Source organism: Bombina bombina, chromosome 1, assembly GCF_027579735.1.
Source record: "Bombina bombina isolate aBomBom1 chromosome 1, aBomBom1.pri, whole genome shotgun sequence".
Lineage (NCBI taxonomy): Eukaryota > Metazoa > Chordata > Amphibia > Anura > Bombinatoridae > Bombina > Bombina bombina.
This window is the reverse complement of record NC_069499.1, coordinates 114,999,869-115,023,475: the sequence shown is the minus strand read 5'-3', so window position 1 is coordinate 115,023,475 and position 23,607 is coordinate 114,999,869.

Below are 23,607 nucleotides of genomic sequence, written 5' to 3'. Positions count from 1 at the left end.
AATACCTGCTCTTATTATTATATACATTTTGGTCACTTTTGCAGCACTCCACAATATGTGCATTTAAAAACATATGCTTTTATAAGATGTGCTTAACCATTATTTCTTACTGATTTATTACTGGGGAAACTGACCAAAGCCCTTTTGGTTTAAAGCACTCCACCCAGTTCAGGGGCTCCATGTACTAAGCAGTCAGCGAGCTACCCGCAACAAATCTCGCGTCAAAATTCGCAAACTGATATGTACAAAGCCGTCAATTATGTTAAAACTCGCATCTTTAAAATTGCGAGCGTACTTATCCGCCAAACCTCGCTACCGCTCCATTTTTCACTGTAATTAGACACATTTGACCACCAACTCGCCAAAAACGAATGTACTAAAAAATCTATTTGTCCGCTCGCTACAATTTCCGCTCCCACCTCGTTATTTTTTCCTCGCCACCTTTTAGGTGGCGGGCAAGGTACAAAACAATAGGAAAGTCAATCTAGACGCCAGTCTAGACATATATAAAAGGCAGTAATATCAGCATTGTACTTACAGCATAACTGGCGTCTAATTTGTCTCTCATTTCCATGTACATAAATTGCGCCCAATTTGTCGACTGTAATTAAAGAGTAATCTATATTTTAAATTTGTATTGTATAGTTGTCAATCTTTATAATTATTTTTATATTAATATTTATATATTATCAGATCCAGATGAAGCCATATCCAAATTGTAAATAAATATTACAAAAATAACGCTCTGTTATCACTCTTCAAAAAATTTTGAACAATAATAAAGTTGTTTAGATAAGTTGAACTTTTATAGGAGCAAAATTCTATTCCTGTGACTACTATGATGTTCGTGACACCTTGCATGTCACGTGTTAATAATTGGCCAGACAATTCAACTGAAAGTTAAGTACATCAGCTTAGTCGCGGCGAGCGAGGCGTCAAATTTATCAACAATCCGCAACTGCTCGCGGCAGGCTAGACTTGTCTATTTATTGGGGGAATATTAGTACATAGCGACAGCGGACACCATTTCGCCCGCGGCGAGTAACGGCGAGTTTATCCGCGTCTACAATGACGGATGAATTGACGGCTTAGTACATGGAGCCCCAGATGTGTTCCAGACACAGATATTTAACTGTGTGTATATAAAGCCAGAAAACCTCATCCCATGCAGTCTGGATGAGAGGTATAGTATTGTAATGTTGGAATGTTATTTTGGTATATTAGAATTGTATTGGCTAACGTCATAGTGTTAAGAGGTGTTGAGAAGGCAATTTTTTGCAGAATTGGGAAACAAGTTTGAAGTATGTGTAATAACATGTAGCCAGGAAGCCTCATTCCATGCAGTCTGGATGAGAGATTGGAAATTCTATTTTGATATATTAGAATTGTATTCTTGAGTTTAGCTTGGCTAAAATTTTAGAGTTAGGACCAGTCTTTTGGTGGGACACCTTGTAAGTGGTGACTGGCTGAGCAGAATATGGCCATATTGTGTGACTAAGATCCAATCTTTATTTTAAAAAATTTAAAAAAATTATGATATATTAAGAAGGCAATTTTTGTAGCAGTAAGGAAAAAATGGAAAAAAGTTAAAATATGTGAAATAATTTGTGGTCTCAGGTGTCTTGAGGTGCGCCAATACCTGCTCTTATTTTATATATATATATATATATATATATATATATATATCTGAAAGGTATGGAACAAGACAGGCGCCAAAGAGCACACTTCGTGTAATATGTTCAAACTATTTGCATATAAATAACAGTGGGGAAAATCCGCGCTCACCTGGTATATCCTCAAGATACGAGGTATTTATAAGGCACTTGTGTTAGTGTACTCTCATTCCTTGCATTCCTCTTGTTTGTCCATGAGTCCTCAGTGGTTCCTGGGGGTCTTCAGAGTCCCAAGTTTCAAGGATATACCTCAAATATGTTAAGTACTAGAGGATATGGGAGTAGGGAGTGTACTAATTGGTCATAATATACACTACTAACACAGTGTGACAGGTTATAACCAAGTGTTTAATCATATATATATATACAAAATATAACATGTAGCAAATAACATACAAAATAGCCCACTTTAGTTTATAAGTAGGTAAACATAAAAAACGTCCATACACCAATGTTTGGTAGCTATAGAGCCGTAGTCAGACCGAGTAAGTAATCCAGCGTTCTGGACTATAAAGCAAGGCTGGCTAATTTGCTCTACTATACAGTTATCCAGCTATGGAGCACTAAAGGATATTCTCTGGGCTGCTGTACTATAGTCAGTAGTGTAGCAGCCGAGTCCTTATGCAGCTCCTTTGTATGGACGTTTTTTATGTTTACCTGCTTATAAACTAAAGTGGGCTATTTTGTATGTTATTTAATACATGTTATATTTTGTATATATATATGATTAAACACTTGGTTATAACCTGTCACACTGTGTTAGTAGTGTATATTATGACCAAATAGTACACTCCCTACTCCCATATCCTCTAGTACTTAACATATTTGAGGTATATCCTTGAAACTTGGGACTCTGAAGACCCCCAGGAACCACTGAGGACTCGTGGACAAACAAGAGGAATGCAAGGAGTGAGAGTACACTAACACAAGTGCCTTATAAATACCTCATATCTTGAGGATATACCAGGTGAGCGCGTATTTTCCCCACTGTTATTTATGTGCAAATAGTTTGAACGTATTACACGAAGTGTGCCCTTTGGCACCTGTCTTGTTCCATACCTTTCAGATTTCTAAGAGGAAACTCGCCCTGCGGGGGATCACCCTTTTTCACAGACGGGCTGCCAAACATCTACAGCACACAGGAACTAGCATTGTGGACTATAAGGAACATTATATATCCATAGACTGACCACCCTTAAATCAATGAGACTGTTTGTTGCTTAATTTGCAATTGTCTTGTGTAGAAATATATATGTTCTGGGTAGTGGATGGGAATATATATTAAGACTAAAAGCACACTCATATACTTCTAGCGCTGATTACCTTTCTGTTTCTGATATATATATATATATATATATATATATATATATATATATATATATATATACACATGAAAAGGGATATTCAGGGATTCCTAACAGATATCAGTGTTAAAATGTAACTTAACAAACTGCTACTTGTACTTATTGCCCTACAACCTGCAAAAAAAGCAAAGAACATGTAAACACTTGGTATTTCTAAACACAGGATAAGATTTAGAAACTATGTAGCATGGGTGTTTTTTGGTGGTTGTAGATGTTTAACAGATTTTGGGGGTCAAACTTAGAAAAAGTGTGTTTTTTTCCAGTTTTTCATCATATTTATATTTTTTTTAAAGAAAATTATAAGATATGATGAAAATAATGGTATCTTTAGAAAGTACATTTAATCGCGAGAAAAAAAATATATATAATATGTGTGGGTACAGTAAATGAGTAAGAGGAAATTTACAGCTAAACACAAACACAGCAGAAATGTAAAAATAGCACTGGTTCCAAACGGTAAGAAAATTGAAAAGTGCTGTGGTCACTAAGGGGTTAAAAAGTACACTTACACCCATAAATAAACTATTAATTCCTAAACCACCAACCCTTCTCATCGCAAACACTAAATAAAAGTACTAACCCCTAAACCACCATCCCCCCACTTCACAACATACCTAAATGAATGGTTAACCACTAAACCACCAGGAGTTTTTTTGTTAATTTAGGGGTATTTAAATTTGGGTTAAGTTAGGGGGTGTTGGGTTAGGGGGTTTAAATGTTAGTTTATATCTTTGCATTGTGGAGGGATGGCAGTTTAGGGGTTAATAATTTATTTAGTTATGTTGCGATGGGGGAGATGGTGGTTTAGGGGTTAATATTTTATTTAGGTATGTTGTGATGTGAGGGGGAAATGTGAGGTAGTTTGTGCGAGTAGGGTATTAGTTTTTTTTCTTTTTTTTTCATAGATTTCTATTTGGGAACACATGCATATTGGTAAAATATATATCCATATCTATATTTATAAGATATAAACTATACATATTTATAGTTAATGCTTTATTAAATATGAATATTCCTTAAATATGCTTTTACATGTTTTCATCTACTTAACTGTAAAGGGTGCCTATTCACTTGTACTAGGGATGCGCATGAAAGCCAATATCCAAATTAATGCACCAATGAAATTTAAAGAACATTTTGTCAGTATTTATTAGTTTCCTTTAAATTACTTTTAAAGTGTAAAATACTTACCTTAACGTGCCCTGGAGAGCATGCAAACCTGATCCTGTTCTTGACACCCAGTACCTGCATTCATTTTAAGAGAATCGTGTAAGCACGCTCTCCAGGACACATTAGGGTAAGTATTTTACACTTTAAAAGTAAGTATGTAGCTACCGATGAACTACACCTGTAGTTTCAAAATATTTACATTAGTATTAACGAAATGTATGTAAATGTTGAACAAACATTTGATTTTTCAATTAGTTTTAAATGTAACGAAAAACTAATAGAGCAGGGAACGAATATACGGGCAAACAATTTTTCTTGAATATTCATTATGAAATTTTCATATGTAACTAAAATTTCTTCCCTGCACTTCCCTAATGTGTACTTATATATTTATGTGTTCATATGTCTGTAAATACAGTATCTCACAAAAGTGAGTACACCCTCAGATTTTTGTTAATATGTTGTTATATCTTTTCATGTGACAACACTGAAGAAATTACACTTTGCTACAATGTAAAGTAGTGAGTGTACAGCCTGTATAACAGTGTAAATTTGCTGTCCCCTCAAAATAACTCATCACACAGCCTCTAATGTCTAAACCGTTGGCAACAAAAGTAGTATACCCTTAAGTGGCAAAGTCCAAATTGGGCCAAAAGTGTCAATATTTTGTGTGGTCACCATTATTTTCCAGCACTGCCTTAACCCTCTTGTGCATGGAGTTCACCAGAGCTTCATAGGTTGCCACTGGAGTCCTCACGGATCTGGTGGATGTTAGAGAACTTGCGCTCCCCCACCTTCCATTTGAGGATGTCCCACAGATGCTCAATAGGGTTTAGGTCTGGAGACATGCTTGGCCAGTCCATCACCTTTACCCTCAGCTTCTTTAGCAAGGCAGTGGTCATCTTGAAGCTGTGTTTGGGGTTGTTATCATGTTGGAATACTGCCCTGCGGCCCAGTCTAGGAAGAAAGGGGATCATGCCCTGCTTCAGTATGTCACAGTACATGTTGGCATTCATGGTTCCCTCAATGAACTGTAGCTCCCCAGTGCCGGAAGCATTCATGCAGGCCCAGACCATGACACTCCCATCGCCATGCTTGATTGTAGGCAAGACACACTTTTTTTTTTTTTTTTTTTTGTACTCCTCACCTGATTGCCCCCACACACGCTTGACACCATCTGAACCAAATAAGTTTATCTATATATATATATACAGAGAGCTTGACATTTCCAGTGTTCAACTCGTCCTGGATGAGTTAGAAATTGTAGAGGATGGCTTAGAAATTTGAATTTTTCCTATCTTTAACATTGAGTGGACTAGTAACTTTTTCCCTCTGGGCTAATTTTAACCCCTGACTAGTAAATCATTGTGATATTTTGCCACCCCTGTGAGTGTATATATATATTACATATAAATTACATATCATACACACATGTACTGTATACTATAATGCTCAGCTCAAATAGATTCAACAATAATGTATTTTCCTTTAAATAAATTTACCATTAATTTAACAATCTCTAAGTATATTATGTTATTGTCACCACCACATCACAACACAAAATACTCTACTTTTCAAAATAGTCCTAATAAATCTTGTATATTAAAGGGACAGTGTGCTGTGATTTGTTTCTTCCCTTTAATTTATTCCCACTGATTTATTCTATCTGACTGTATTAAATTGTTTTATTTTATTTTATAATTTGAGCCTGTTGTATACTGTAAATACTTAACTACTGGCTATATAAAAGCTCTCTAAACTTGGGGGTGTGGCCTGACCACAGACTTGTTGAGCCACAAAATTTAGGAGCTCTACCAATTACTTGAACAATCTGCTATTTATCTTGCTCATACTAAGTCATCCTAGCCTAATACTTTAAACTCCTACCAAGAAGCTATCATAGTGCAGGGTGATATCATTTTTATTATGATCCTTTAAGCAGAAACCTAAAAAAGGACTATTCATGATCTAATGTGGTGGCCTGACAACACTTTTTCAACCCCCCTCCGGTTCCTGTCTTGCTAGGTAACTGGGTAAAGCTACTGTACTCAGTGGGAACATTATGCCATACAATGCTAGCTGAACTTCCGGATCCTAGATTAGACTGAAGTGCGCATGGAACCCAAGCAGATATTCAAGATGGAATTCTCAGCCACTACCATGCTACATATGTTGGCTCACAAGATGGAGTGCCAATTCAACTCACTTTCCAAGCTTTTACAAGCGGAACGACATGACGATGCCAATGAAGAGAGGAGACACGCCTCAGCTACTCCTACATAATCACATGACATGGAAGGTGAGGTGTGTGATAAGTATTCCGGTGCTGGCTGAGATAGGCCTTCTAAGCAGCCGGGGGATGCCGCTGTGCAGCTGACAAGGACTGTTATGATAGTCAAACTGCTCCTCTTAAACCATGGCTGCTACTCCCTGCTGGAGTCTAGGATGCGGAGTCTAGGAAGCGGAACCCTGGACCCCTGGTGATATGGCCAGTCGCTGGGGGATCTCGGTCCGCTGATGAGATGAAGCCTTCATGGGATCTATGGGTAGATGAGCCATACTTCATATCTAAGTTTTGTCTGTTCAAGCGGTCTAGCAGCTGCTACGTAGGGGATATCATTCTCATGTTAGACATTGGGGAAACAAGTTTACAGCCATAAACCTTCCATACCTCTACCTTAATAATTGACAGTCACTCTCTAATTTTACAGTTGTGTACAAGGGGGACAGTATGGTCTACAGAAGCTGAATATATCTTTATGTTCCTAGCTTGTGACAAAGGCTGACATCACAGTCTGACTCTTGAATTTCTATGGGAAGTTCTTCATATAAAAGACAGTCACCATGTTCATTTTATTGCATATTGTATTATTATCTTAATTTACAGTTCTCATAGAGTTATTTGTAATACGAAATGTTCTGCTACTTCGTGATGCCAACTTTAAGGAAATTTTATTAGTTAGGGGATTCAACATTTGTCTATTAGATACCCATTCTTATTAACACTCAGGTTTAATATCTGGAAGTTCAACCACTCCAACCTATACCACTACTTATCTGGCCAATGCAGCAACTCCTTTATCTCATTATAGAGTTTCTCGTGTAAGCTAACCTATTCTCTTAGAAGCCCTAGAGCAACCAAATACACTCATAAGCTATTATCTTATATCAATTATTACATTGGAAGACCTATTCTCTCAGATTTCAGCGTATGTGCTTTGGCCTCTCCATAAAAATATACTCTATACCCTAATATAGATTGGCTAATCTTTGTTATTCAACATTATTTAAAGTGGTGGTTACCCTTATCTATCTCCTATATCTTATTATTTAGCAATGTATAAACTACTGTTATAATTTAATCTCATGTTACCCACAATTCACCACTATCATTATGACTGATGACAATTTTGTTTATATGTGTTTGCATAATTTATATGTCTCAATAGCGTTTAGAAGGTTTAAATTTCCTTCCCTCAGACGGCGAGGGTGGGAGGGATTATAATTATTAGTTTGAAGCAATAATACCCAGATTCACATGCTTCACCTATTCCATAACATATAATCCTTGATAAAAAGATACCTTTAGTTCCATCAGCATCCTATCTTAGCCAATATGGGTACATTTGTTTTACGTAAGTGGCATATATTACTTAAAGCTAACTAATCATCTTATTCTTATGTACTAATTTCCAAGCAGTGTTTATCTGCTGCTCAAATCTACTAAATATAAATATACTATTTCTATTATATTAGAAATATAAGATTTTAAATTTAAAAGATTTTAATCCACTCTCTCATTCTTTTCCGCCTTGATTACTGCAACTCTGTCCTCTCTGGTCTCCCCACCTGCCGCCTAGCTCCTTTACAATCCATAATGAATGCCTCTGCCAGACTCATCTTCCTTACACGTCGCTCTTCATCTGCTGCGCCTCTCTGCCAATCCCTTCACTGGCTTCCTCTTGCCTCTAGGATCAAACATAAAACTCTCACTCTGACATACAAAGCCCTCAACTGCAATGCTCCCCCCTACATCTCAGACCTTGTCTCCAGATACTCTCCCTCCCGTCCCCTTCGCTCTACTCATGACCTCCTACTCTCCTCCTCTCTTGTCACCTCATCACACTCCCGTTTACAGGACTTCTCCAGACTGGCTCCCATCTTGTGGAACTCTCTGCCTTGCTCCACAAGACTCTCTTCTAGTTTTAAAAGCTTCAAGTGCTCTCTAAAGACTCTCCTCCACTGCAATCCCCTGAACCCCCTTAGCATGTAAGCCTAAGAGTCCAGCTGTTTGTAGATCACCTTCTTAAGAGCTGACTACAACAGTGCAACTCTTGGCAGGGCCCTCTACCCTATAATTGTTTTGTTGTACTCCCCCTTTGTTTATAGCGCTTCAGAATCTGTTGGCGCTCTACAAATAACCGATAATAATAATAATAATAATAATAATAATAGGAACAGCACCTCTGTTCCTATATCATTTGGTTCATAAGCAACCATTGCATTAGCCACTGTTAAACACTATTATTTATATGTTACAAAAAAGAGATTCTCAAATTTCTGATAGCTATGTAATGTACAACCCTCATATGTTAATGTGTTCTACGCAATTGTTTTTATCTGTAACATGGAAAGGAGGTAACGTCAACTGTACATGTATATTGCTAGTTATAGTATCTCAATATTGTTTGTCTGCCAAGAATATCGATAAAAGATTATTTATAAAAAATAAAATAAAAAAAAAAGCTCTGTAAACAAGAACGTTGAGAAGAAATCAAGCTCTCAGTGGGGGTTGGGGTATGACAGAGAGATAATAAAATGTTAATTTTTCTGATTTTATCCGTAAGGGCTTGATGATCAAAAAATTGCAAGCATGTTAAGAAATCACACAAAAACTTTGAGGTTGTTTTTTTTTTGTTTTTTTAGCTTTATATTGTAATGGTAGTGTCTAGCTTTCATATCAAGAACCCAGAATAGTGAGATAAACAGCTCTCAAGCTAAAATTACTAACAAGGCTTCTTAGGTCATTGTGTCAGAGCGAAGAGCTTTATATCATTGAGCCATAAATACTAGATTAACTGTGTATACAGTGAGAGAAAGATAAGTTTTTGTGTAAATATAGATAAGCTCTCCCTGCAAGCTCTGCAGTTTAATTAGGCTGACAACTATTTCATATAGAAAATATACCTAAAGGATCAGTTTTGCATAGATTTTGAACTCTGCTACTGGTATAACAACTGGTATAACAAGTCATTATAAACTCATGAAGGAGAAACTAATTTCACAGTAAACAGTGTCCCTTTAAGTACATCTAAACAAATTGTATTAGTTTGTTTTGTCTATTCAAAAATGTAATGATTTGTTTTGTACAACATCTTGAGAAAGTGTAAAAATAAATTCTAGGAGGCCAGTATTGTATTTAATGAATTATTTTATGACCAATCACAGGGGGCTCCATTTGACAAAAGCTTCTTTAGAGCACTTGAGGGGCAGGTTTACTCAGTTGAGATTGTATACCACAACTTAAGAAGTGTCAGTCATCTAACAGTCTTTCAACAGATGCTTCGTAACCCCTCCGCCACCTATGAGATGTTTGATTGACATTGAATAAACAGGGAGCATTAGTTAGTGCGAGTTTGAGCAATAGAGGTCAACATATTTTTTTTATAAGTGACTTGCAATACAGTTTATAGCCATAAAAATATGGTGACCTCAAGATTGTTCTTGCACTTCTCGCACTGATGATTGGGCTCCACTTGTAAGCTAGGCCTTGGTATCTATAAGTGTTACTTTTTATTACATAGAAGGAGCACATAAAATTTCAAAAACAAGTGTGAAAATCAGATTAAATATTCAATCAAAAAGAATAAAAAAATAACATAAATATATTCAATAATACACAATAAACGGAAAATAATACATTTCATTTCATTAAATTTTTTTTTTTTTCATTAAAAATATTATCGATCTAGCCATGCTGATGTTGAAGAGTAGACAGTTAAGGAGTAATTTAGCAGAATATTTTGGAACAGCATTACTAATTCTTATAATTTTACCTTATTAGGTATATAAGCAACTAAACAGATCTCATTGTGTTCATAGCTCATTTAATGTCATCAAACAAATTCCGTCCAGTGCTTCTATCACAAAAATATACATCTTGTATATATGGACAAATGATTAATATAGTGAAATAGGCAGATACATATAAACCCCTTAACTCAGCAGGACTTCTGCCAACTTGATCAAGTGATGCAATTTTTTTCTTCTGCAATATACCTGGTACCAATAAGAGCTAATCAGAGGCTACATATAGAGATATTGCACCAGGTATAAGATTCAGGAAATGCTTGCTACTGAAGGTGCACAAGTAAATTGTCTCTGGGCACAAGGAATGAAAGCAGAGCACTGTATATTCTTCAAATCTGAACATACACTTAAATGGGGTTTCATAGAATCATAGTAGATTCATTTATGGATCTTGAAACAGCAAAGTATGATGACAAGTATAAGAGAAATTCTTTCAGAAGGAAAAAGCTTTTTTTTTATATATTAAAATATATAAAAGTTGATGCACATTAGCATTTAAAGTGGAATAAAATCAAACCCAGTGTTTTGTGTTTTAATTTACTATATTAGCCCTTTTTCAGAGTCTTTTAACAAAGCTTTAACCAGTCATAGTCACTGGATCTGTAATAAATGTTCTAATAATATTAGTTATCCTAAAATGACATTAAGGTTCTCTATCTGTCAACATGTATTTATGGGATGATTTATAACTATTTGTGTGTAAAACAGGAGAATATCGATCATAACAAAAAGGACATAAGAGTAAACTACAAATCCGAAAAACATATTGAACAGCATATTCAGAACTGCAGGGGGTAAGCAAAATCATATAATGTAGCTCATTATTTGCTCTTCCTATCCAGAATTGATCATCCATCTTCATCCTTCATGTGTGATTTTGCAACCTAAGGCTATATTTAGCGTATTTTGCCTTCTGACCTCCCTTCAATATTAGTGCTTTTATTGTTGAATGTATCTTTGTCCACTGTGTTGTATTGCATACATATGATCTCCCAGTAGAAAATTGGTGACATTGAGTTGACATGATAGCTCCCAGGCATCAGACAAAAAGGGAAAAACTCTGCACCTCCTATATGACCTTGTCAATCCTTAAGTACATTATCTTACCTTTTTATGTCATTGTGACTCTTCCTTGCCACAGGGGTCAGTTAAGCTGTTCTCAGTATAGCACATTTGTGTTGAATGGATGTTTGTATTGACAAAACAAATATAATAATTACAGCAAGGTATGTAATAATAGATATATTAAAAATATGTCTTACAATTTTTAACAGATACTTTTCACTTGAAGAGAAACACTTTAAGGGCACAATTTATCAAATGTCGGACTAACAAGGCTTATTTGCAGGAACCTGTCCACCCAGGATCACAAAATCCCCTGCCTACATTATTGCACAAGCAGATTCTGCCCTCTGCTTTCAACTGGCCAATAAAGAGTGAGCAGGGGCTTTAAATCACCCTGGTTGGACTAGCCTGAGGGGATTTTAATCCACCAGCTCAGAACTGGCCCACAGGTTAGGAAACAGCGAGCCTGTGTAGAAGGCGCTCCAAAACTGCTCGATAAATGGAGCCCTAAATGTCATTAAAGAATTATTTGCAATAATTAAGCAAGGAAGTTGTAGACAGAACACTTGGCAATCATCATATAACTCTTAATCATACTTTATGGATTAGAGAATGTTTCTGCACAATTGTAAAAATAAGAATATTGCATGCACTTAATTGTTCTAAACAGATGTCCACTGTTGATCAATTTTTGACATTCTAAATTATTATAATACTGATTTTCACGCACTTTAGTATATGTTTATTGGAATCAATATAAAATTGTAATATTTAAAGCTAAATTCAAATAATCTATTTTTGCATTCAGTATTCAAATTTCACCATTTGATATTTGAATCTTAACATGAATTCTAAAAAATTATTTTAATTTAAGATAAATTCAAGGGAGAATTCAGTATACAACTGGTAGATCAAATTATAGCAATTTAGCCATGCCTAGTCAGAAAGCAGCCAATGTTAATGTTATCTCTTGTACAAGTGTTAACCATGGACTTGTAGTATGATTGTACGTTTATACTTTGCACTTGACATTGAATAAACAGGGAGCATTAGTTAGTATGAGTTTGAGCAATAGAGGTCAACATATATTTTTTTATAAGTGACTTGCAATATAGTTTATAGCCATAAAAATATGGTGACCTTAAGATTGTTCTTGCACTTCTCCCACTGATGATTGCATTTTTAATTTAACTTGTATTTGTGCTGCAAGATGTTTTATGAAAACAGTTACATAAGGCATGGTATGGCCTGCCACGATCAACATATCAGTATTGGTAATTTTTATATTTAACATTAGCCCATAAATGTTTGAGAAGAGAATGCCAATGTGACATTTTTAGGCCTCTCTTCTTCACCTGGATTATGAGTAGCAAGTATGAGCAATCTGGCTTTGCACTCATTGGGGCAAATTTAACAATGTCTGTCCGACATGATACACTGTAGCGTATCATGTCCGACAAACATCGCTGAATGCCGACAGCATACACTGTCAGCATTTAACATTGCACAAGCAGAACTGCTTGTGTAATGCCGCCCCCTGCAGATTCAAGGCCAATTGTCCGCTAGCAGGGGGTGTCAATCAGCCTGATCGTATAGGATCAGGCAGATTGCAGACCGCAGCCTCAGAGGCAGCGGATCAGTTATGGAGCAGCGGTCTTTAGACCGCTGCTTCATAACTGCTGTTTCCGGCGAGCCTGAATGCTCGTGCGGAAACAGGGCATCAAGCTCCATTCGGAGCATGATAATTCGGCTCTGTAGCCTGCATCACTGGGACAGAGGGAAACAACATAAAAGGGGATCATTCTAATACAATTAATTGCATAACATAACCAGATTTCAAATAGGACAATACAGACTAATATCATATTAGTATGGAATTGATGAGCTTCATCTATGTTAAAAAACTGATAATATAATATTTTATGACAGTCTAGTGAAAATTAAACACTCATGGTTCAGATAGGGCATGGCATTCTAAACAACTTTCCAATTTACTTTTATCATCAAATTTGCTTTATTTTCTTTTAATTCTTTGTTGAAAGCTAAACCTTGGTAGGCTCATATGCTATTTCTAAGTCCTTAACAGCCGCCTCTTACCATTTTGACAGTTTTTCACAACTAGAGAGTGCTAGGTCATGTGTGCCTTATATATACTATTGTTCTCACTCCCATGGAGTTATTTATGAGTTAGCACTGATTGGCTAAAATGCAAGTCTGTCAAAAGAACTGAAATAAGGGGCAGTCTGCAGAGGCTTAGATAAAAGTATATTAATATAACCGTGTTGGTTATGCAAAACTGGGAAATAGGTAATAAAGGGATTATCTGTCTTATTAAACAATACAATACTGGAGTATCAAGGTAGGAAAAATCCTATTGGCTGATGCAATCAGCCAATAGGATTGAAGTTCAATCCTATTGGCTTATCCAATCAGCCAATAGGATTGAGTTCACATTCTATTGGCTGTTCCAATCAGCCAATAGAATGCGAGCTCAATCCTATTGGCTGATTGGATCAGCCAATAGGATTTTTCCTAACTTAATTCCAATTGGCTGATAGAATCCTATCAGCCAATCAGAATTCAAGGGGCACCATCTTGTATGACGTCATTTAAAGGAACCTTCATTTGTCGGGAGTCGTCGGAAGAAGAGGATGCTCCGCGTCGGCTGGCTTCAAGATGGACCCGCTCCGCTCCGGATCGATGAAGATAGAAGATGCCGCCTGGATGAAGACTTAAGCCCCTCTGGAGGTCCTCTTCTGGCCGGATCGGATGAAGACTTCGGACCGTCTGGAGGACCACTTGTGCCCGGCTGGGTGAAGACGGCTCAAGGTAGGGTGATCTTCAAGGGGTTAGTGTTAGGTTTTATTAAGGGGGGGGTTGGGTGGTTTTTAGAGTAGGGTTGGGTGTGTGGGTGGTGGGTTTTAATGTCGGGGGGTATTGTATTTTTTTTTACAGGTAAAAGAGCTGATAACTTTGGGGCAATGCCCCGCAAAAGGCCCTTTTAAAGCTATTTATAATTTAGTATAGGGTAGGGATTTTTATTATTTTGGGGGGCTTTTTTATTTTATTAGGGGGATTAGGTGTAATTAGTTTAAATTTCTTGTAATTATTTTTCTATTTTCTGTAATTTAGTGCTCGTTTTTATTTTGTACTTTCGTTTATTTAATTTAATTGTATTTAATTGTAGTTAGTTTAGGTAATTAATTTAATGATAGTGTAGTATTAGATGTAATTGTAACTTAGGTTAGGATTTATTTTACAGGTATATTTGTATTTATTTTAACTAGGTAGTTATTATATAGTTAATAACTATTTAATAACTATTGTACCTAGTTAAAATAAATACAAAGTTGCCTGTAAAATAAATATAAACCATAAGATAGATACAAATGTAACTATTAGTTATATTGTAGCTAGCTTATGGTTTATTTTACAGGTAAGTATTTAGTTTTAAAAAGGATTAATTTATTTAATTGTAGTAATTTTATTTCGTTTTATTTAAATTATATTTAAGTTAGGGGGTGTTAGACTTAGGTTTAGACTTAGGTTTAGGGGTTAATAAATTTAATATATTAGCGGCGACGATGGGGGCAGCAGATTAGGGGTTAATAAATGTAGATAGGTTGCGGCGACATTGGGGGCAGCAGATTAGGGGTTAATAAATAGTATGCAGGTGTCGGCGATGTTGGGGGCAGCAGATTAGGGGTTCATAGGGATAATGTAGGTGGCGGTGGTGTCCGGAGCGGCAGATTAGGGGTTAATAAATGTAAGATTAGGAGTGTTTAGGCTTGGGGTTTATGTTAGGTTGTTAGGTGTAGACATAAATTTTATTTCCCCATAGGAATCAATGGGGCTGCCTTATGAGATGAACGCTGCTTTTTTTTTTTTTTTTTTTTTCAGCTAAATCAGCCCCATTGTTTCCTATGGGGAAATCGTGCATGAGCCCGTTTAGCCAGTTTACCGCTACCGTAAGCAGCGCTGGTATTAAGGAGAGATGTGGAGCTAAATTTTGCTCTACGCTCACTTTTTAGAGGCTGACGCCGGGTTGATAAAAACCTGTAATACCAGCGTTGTTTTAAGTGAGCGGTGAAAAAAAAAGGAGCGTTAGCACCGCAAGCCTTACCGACAAAAACTCGTAATCTAGCCGTTGGTTTGTACAAGTATATTCGGCATCACTAAAGAAGTCCCAATTAAAAGGATGTTTCTAGACAAGAGTGTGATAAAAAAAGGCCAGATTTGCAAGCAAGCACTGATATTTTTTTGTTTATGCTTGGCACATACATATGTAGATAAACTTCACAAAAAGTAGACCTTATCACATTACAGTATGGGCAAACGTACTATAAATCAGGACTGGCCAAATAGCATCACACTCGGCTAGATTACGAGTTTTGCGGTATGATTGAAAAAGCAGCATTAAGGCTCTTTTTCACTACCGCTGGTATTTTACGAGTTTGCAGGTTTAGCTGCACCGCACACTTTTTTGGCCATAATGCAACGTAATTACCGCAGCTTTCAAAAAGTCCTTTTATAAAGGGACTTCCATAGTGCCGGTATTACGAGTCTGCCTGGGAGGTCAAAAAGTGAGCGGTACAGCCTATACCGTCAAGATCCGTACAGTAAACTGAAAGTCAGTAGTTATGAGTTTTCCGCTACAAAGCCGAAACATAAAACTCATAACTAAAGTGCTAAAAATACATTAACACCCATAAACTACCTATTAACCCCTAATCCGAGGCCATCCCGCAATGCAAACACTAAAATAAAATTATTGACCCCTAATCTGCTGCTCCGGACATCGCTGCCCCTATAATAAACATATTAACCCCTAAACCGCTGCACTCCTGCATCACAAACACTAGTTAAATAATATTAACCCCTAATCTGCCACCCCCAACGTCGCCGCCACTATACTAAATTTATTAACCCCTAAACCTAAGTCTAACCCTAACCCTAACACCCCCTAACTTAAATATAATTAAAATAAATCTAAATAAAACCTACTATCATTACCTAAATAATTCCTATTTAAAACAAAATACTTACCTGTAAAATAAACCCTAAGCTAGCTACAAAATAACTAATAGTTACATTGTAGTTATCTTAGGTTTTATTTTTATTTCACGGGCAAGTTTGTATTTATTTTAACTAGGTAGAATAGTTAGTAAATAGTTATTAACTATTTACTAACTACTTAGCTAAAATAAATACAAATTTACCTGTAAAATAAAACCTAAACTGTCTTACACTAACACCTAACCTTACACTACAATTAAATAAATTACATTTATTAAATACAATTACCAAAATTACAAAAAACAAACAAACACTAAATTAAACAAAAAAATAAATAAATATCAGATATTTAAACTAATTACACCTAATCTAATAGCACTATCAAAATAAAAAAGACTCTCCAAAATAAAAAAAACCCTAGCCTAAACTAAACTACCAATAGCCCTTAAAAGGGCCTTTTGTAGGGCATTGCCCGAAAGAAATCAGCTCTTTTACCTGTAAAAAAAAAAAATACAAACAACCCCCCCAACAGTAAAACCCACCACCCACACAACCAACCCTCCAAATAAAATCCTAACTAAAAAAACCTAAGCTTCCCATTGCCCTGAAAAGGGCATTTGGATGGGCATTGCCCTTAAAAAGGCATATAGCTCTTTTTCAAGTGCTTAAACCCTAATCTAAAAATAAAACCCACCCAATAAACCCTTAAAAAAACCTAACACTAACCCCCAAAGATCCACTTACAGTTTTGAAGACCCGATATCCATCCTCAACAAAGCAGGGAGAAGTCTTCATCCAAGCTGCAAGAAGTCCTCAACGAAGCCGGAAGAAGTCTTCATCCAAGCCGGCAGAAGTGGTCCTTCAGACGGCCAGAAGTCTTCATCCAGATGGCATCTTCTATCTTCATCCATCCGGCGCGGAGCGGGTCAATCTTCAAGACATCCGGTGTAGAGCATCCTCTTCTTATGACAAACACTTCCAGAATGAAGGTTCCTTTAAGTGACGTCATCCAAGATCGCGTCCCTTGAATTCCGATTGGCTGATTGGAACAGCCAATAGAATGCAAGCTCAATCCTATTGGCTAATTGGATCAGCCAATAGGATTGAAGCTCAATCCTATTTGCTGATTGTATCAGCCAATAGGATTTTTTCACCTTTAATTCCGATTGGCTGATAGAATTCTATCAGCCAATTGGCAAGGGACGCCTTCTTGGATGACGTCACTTAAAGGAACCTTTATTCCAGAAGAGCCGTCGTAAGAAGAGGATGCTCCGAGCCGGATGTCTTGAAGATGGACCCGCTCCGCACCGGATGGATGAAGATAGAAGATGCCCGTCTGGAGGACCACTTCTGCCGGCTTGGATGAAGACTTCTCCCGGCTTCATTGAAGACTTCTTGCTGCTTGGATGAATACTTCTCCTGGCTTCATTGAGGATAGATGTCCGGTCTTCAAAACTGTAAGTGGATCTTCGGGGGTTAGTGTTAGGTTTTTTTAAGGGTTTATTGGGTGGGTTTTATTTTTAGATTAGGGTTTGGGCAGAAAAAGAGCTAAATGCCCTTTTAAGGGCAATGCCCATCCAAATGCCATTTTCAGGGCAATGGGGAGCTTAGGTTTTTTTTTTTTTGTGGGTGGTGGGTTTTACTGTTGGGGGGGGGGGTGTTTGTATTTTTTTTTACAGGTAAAAGAGCTGATTTCTTTGGGGCAATGCCCCGCAAAAGGCCCTTTTAAGGGCTAGTGGTAGTTTAGTTTAGGCTAGGGCTTTTTTTATTTGGGGGGGCTTTTTTATTTTGATAGGGCTTTTAGATTAGGTGTAATTAGTTTAAATATCTGATAATTTCTTTTTTTATTTTGTGTAATGTAGTGCTTTTTTTTGTAATTTAGGTAATTGTATTTAATTAATGTAATGTATTTAATTGTAGTGTAAGGTTAGGTGTTAGTGTAACTCAGGTTAAGTTTTATTTTACAGGTAAATTTGTATTTATTTTAGCTAGGTAGTTAGTAAATAGTTAATAACTATTTATACTAAATATTCTACCTAGTTTAAATAAATAAAAACTTACCTGTGAAATAAAAATAAACCCTAAGCCACGTTAGGGGCGGCAGATTAGGGGTTAATGATATTGAACTAGTGTTTGTGATGCGGTAGTGCGGGAGTTTAGGGGTTAATATGTTTATTATAGTGGTGGCGATGTCGGGGGCGGCAGATTAGGGGTAAATAAGTTTAAGATTAGGGGTGTTTAGAATCGGGATTCATGTTAGGGTGTTAGGTGTAAACATAAATTTAGTTTCCCCATAGGAATCAATGGGGCTGCATTACGGAGCTTTACGCTGCTTTTTTGCAGGTGTTAGACTTTTTTTCAGCCGGCTCTCCCCATTGATGTCTGTGGGGAAATTGTGCACAAGCAGCATTCAGCAGTGCTGGTATTGGAGTGCAGTATGGAGCTCAATTTTGCTTTACGCTCACTTCTTGCCTGTTAACGCTGGGTATTGTAAACCTGTAATAAAAGCGATGTAGGTAAGTGAGCGGTGACAATAACTTGCATGTTAGTACCGCACCCCTCATAACGCAAAACTCGTAATCTAACCGACTGTTTTCTATAGTGTTTGTGGCTCCAAGTGAAACTAAAAAAATGTGCTTTGGGGTGGCCACAATTTAAAAAAAGCATTTTAGAATGAAGAACAGCAGGCAGAGGGTTTTTTGCAAACTTGCCTAAATCGTGATCTGTGCTACTGGACATTATTCAGAAACACATTACTTGTTTGTTTAATAGTAATACATTTATGATTGGCAATTAACCCCTTTAAGACTGGTAATTTTAAAGAAAAACGTCCCCAAAGTAACAGAGAATTTTTAGCATTTTTGCTATCGCTCAATTTTTTATTTACCAAGATTACAAGTTGTGCGCTTTAACGGGTCCGTAAAGAACGCAAAAATAGCAGTATCACACTTTCCATAGGGCTGCCATTTCGAGTTACTGAAAAACCTCCTTGTGCTGTGCGTTATGGTGCAATAAGCTCCATACTGCACAAAAGGCAAGGGCTGAGTTTACGTGCTCGTGCACGCTTTCCCCCATTGACATCAATGGGGAGAGAGTATTAGAAAAAATTTAACACCTGCGAACGCGGAATGGCGATCGCCGTAACGCAACCCCATTGATATCTATGGGGATAAGAAAGTTACGTTTAAACCTAACACCCTAACATAAACTCCTAGTCTAAACACCCCTAATATCGTCTCCCCTACATTGCAGACGCTAAATAAACCTATTAAACCCTAAACCGCCGGCCCCCCACATCACAACTAATAAATAAACCTAATAACCTCTAATCTGCTGCTCGCCCACATCACTACTACTATAATAAACCTGTTAACCCCTAAACCACGGGCCCCCCACATCGACAACACTATAATAAAGTATTAACCCCTAAACCACCAGCCCCCCACATAGGTACTAATAAACTAAACCTAATAACCCCTAAACAGCCAGCCCCCCAGATTGCAACTAATAAATTAAACCTATTAACCCCTAATTTGCCGCCCCCCGACATAGCCGGAACTAAATAAAATGACTATCCCCTAAACTGCCGCCTCCTGACATCGCAGAGACTAAATAAAATTATTAACCCCTAAACTGCTGCCCCCAACATCAATACTAATAAACTAAACCTATTAACCCCTAAACCGCCGCACCCCACATCGGTACTAATAAAATAAACCTATTAACCCCTAAATCGCTGGTCCCAAACATCACCAACACTATATGAAAGTTTTAACCCCTAAACCGCCAGCTCCCCACATAGGTACTAATAAACTAAACCTAATAACCCCTAAACAGCCAGCCCCCCAGATCGTAACTAATAAAACTATGAAAAAAAAAAAAAAAAATTACAAATTTGAAGAAACCTAATACTGTGAAATTTTTTTACAAAATCTAACATTACAAAAAAAATAAAATTACAAAAAGTAAAAAAAACTAAGATTACAAAATTAAAAACCGAAATAATCCAAAATTATAAAAATTACACCTAATCTATATTTATTAGACAACCCAAGGTATTGATCTAGGCCTAATTTTGGTATATTTTATATGTCATTATGGGATCATATAAAACATGTTAACTTTTTCAAAAAACATTGAGTTTCTCGCTTAAATTATTTACATACCGCTTGTGCAGTCACAACACAAGTGGTTGTAAAAGCTTCTCTGGGATCCCCTTTGTTCAGAAATAGCAGACATGCTTGTCTTTTCCTTTGCTTTTTGCTGATTAGAAGGCTGCTTATTACAACTGAACACCACATTTATGAAATTCCTGGCATTGAAGGGGTTAATTAGTTAGCTAGCAAAAGTAATAGTATTCTAGTGTAAAGATTACCCTCCCACTTGACACCTTTTACCTCCCCTTACCCTAGCTGATCTCTCCCATACAGCTCCATCCCCCTCCAGCCGCACTTTTTACCACCACCTTAAGTACTAGCAGACTGTTTTACGACTTTAAAAAAAAAAAAATAATTTCAATTTCTTCTGCAGTAAAGATTCCCCCTTCTTCTCCCACCTCTCTGATCCCTCGCAAACAGCTCTTTAACCCTCCTCTCTCCCAATTATCTCCGCCATCTTAGATATTGGTAGCTGTCTGCAAGTACCCAGTTAATATACAAATTTAAAAAAAAAAAATCTGTAGTGTAACGATCCCCCCTCACTCTTCCCACTTCCCCCTCCAAGTGATCATACTGTAGGGCCCCCTTCTCCTCTTTTATAATCCATTTTGCTGTAGTGTAGTGGAATCATCCCTTCCTCTCTCCCAGTAAAATATATTCTGTAGTGACCTCTCCCCTTCCTCCCCTTCCTGCCCCTTCCATTGATGGGCCACCCACCTGTCTATATCAGCTCCCTTACCATATAAAGGCAGATGCCTTCTGCTCTGGACTGTGGCAAAGTACTCTGTGATGTAATACCTACATTCATATTTTGCAAGGGGTTAAAGATTTTAAAACATTGATTTGTGATCTCAGTGTATTAGGAAATTGGCCATCATGGATCTAAATAGTTTAAGTTAATATAGGGGGCCACATGTACTAAGGCTGGGGAGGACAAGGTTCTATACTTGAGAATCTGTCTGCCTGGCTTTGCATTGAATGGACAGATGACCCTGAACATCCGCTGCCCAGATGTATCATTACATACTCACTTTGGCCTAGATTTAGAGTTCGGCGGTAGCCGTCAAAACCAGCGTTAGAGGCTCCTAACGCTGGTTTTGGGCGCCCGCTGGTATTTGGAGTCAGTGATTAAAGGGTCTAACGCTCACTTTACAGCCGCGACTTTTCCATACCGCAGATCCCCCTACGCCATTTGCGTAGCCTATCTTTTCAATGGGATCTTCCTAACGCCGGTATTTAGAGTCGTTTCTGCAGTGAGCGTTAGAGCTCTAACGACAAGATTCCAGCCGCCTGAAAATAGCAGGAGTTAAGAGCTTTCTGGCTAACGCCGGTTTATAAAGCTCTTAACTACTGTACCCTAAAGTACACTAACACCCATAAACTACCTATGTACCCCTAAACCGAGGTCCCCCCACATTGCCGCCACTCGATTAAAATTTTTAACCCCTAATCTGCCGACCGCCACCTACGTTATACTTATGTACCCCTAATCTGCTGCCCCTAACACCGCCGACCCCTGTATTATATCTATTAACCCCTAACTTGCCCCCCACAACGTCGCCGCAAGCTACTTAAAATAATTAACCCCTAATCTTCCGACCGCAAATCGCCGCCACCTACGTTATCCCTATGTACCCCTAATCTGCTACCCCTAACATCGCCGACCCCTATGTTATATTTATTAACCCCTAATCTGCCCCCCACAACGTCGCCGACACCTACCTACACTTATTAACCCCTAATCTGCCGAGCGGACCTGAGCGCTACTATAATAAAGTTATTAACCCCTAATCCGCCTCACTAACCCTATCATAAATAGTATTAACCCCTAATCTGCCCTCCCTAACATCGCCGACACCTACCTTCAATTATTAACCCCTAATCTGCCGACCGGAGCTCACCGCTATTCTAATAAATGTATTAACCCCTAAAGCTAAGTCTAACCCTAACACTAACACCCCCCTAAGTTAAATATAATTTTTATCTAACGAAATAAATTAACTCTTATTAAATAAATAATTCCTATTTAAAGCTAAATACTTACCTGTAAAATACATCCTAATATAGCTACAATATAAATTATAATTATATTATAGCTATTTTAGGATTAATATTTATTTTACAGGCAACTTTGTAATTATTTTAACCAGGTACAATAGCTATTAAATAGTTAAGAACTATTTAATAGTTACCTAGTTAAAATAATTACAAATTTACCTGTAAAATAAATCCTAACCTAAGATATAATTAAACCTAACACTACCCTATCAATAAAATAATTAAATAAACTACCTACAATTACCTACAATTAACCTAACACTACACTATCAATAAATTAATTAAACACAATTGCTACAAATAAATAAAATTAAATAAACTATCTAAAGTACAAAAAATAAAAAAGAACTAAGTTACAGAAAATAATAAAATATTTACAAACATAAGAAAAATATTACAACAATTTTAAACTAATTACACCTACTCTAAGCCCCCTAATAAAATAACAAAGCCCCCCAAAATAAAAAATTCCCTACCCTATTCTAAAATACAAATATTACAAGCTCTTTTACCTTACCAGCCCTGAACAGGGCCCTTTGCGGGGCATGCCCCAAGAATTTCAGCTCTTTTGCCTGTAAAAAAAAACATACAATACCCCCCCCCCAACATTACAACCCACCACCCACATACCCCTAATCTAACCCAAACCCCCCTTAAATAAACCTAACACTACCCCCCTGATGATCTTCCTACCTTGTCTTCACCATGCCAGGTTCACCGATCCGTCCTGGCTCCAAGATCTTCATCTAACCCAAGCGGGGGCTAGACATCCACTGAAGAAGTCCAGAAGAGGGTCCAAAGTCTTCCTCCTATCCGGCAAGAAGAGGACATCCGGACCGGCAAACATCTTCTCCAAGCGGCATCTTCTATCTTCTTCCATCCGATGACGACCGGCTCCATCTTGAAGACCTCCAGCGCGGATCCATCCTCTTCTTCCGACGACTAGACGACGAATGACGGTTCCTTTAAGGGACGTCATCCAAGATGGCGTCCCTCGAATTCCGATTGGCTGAT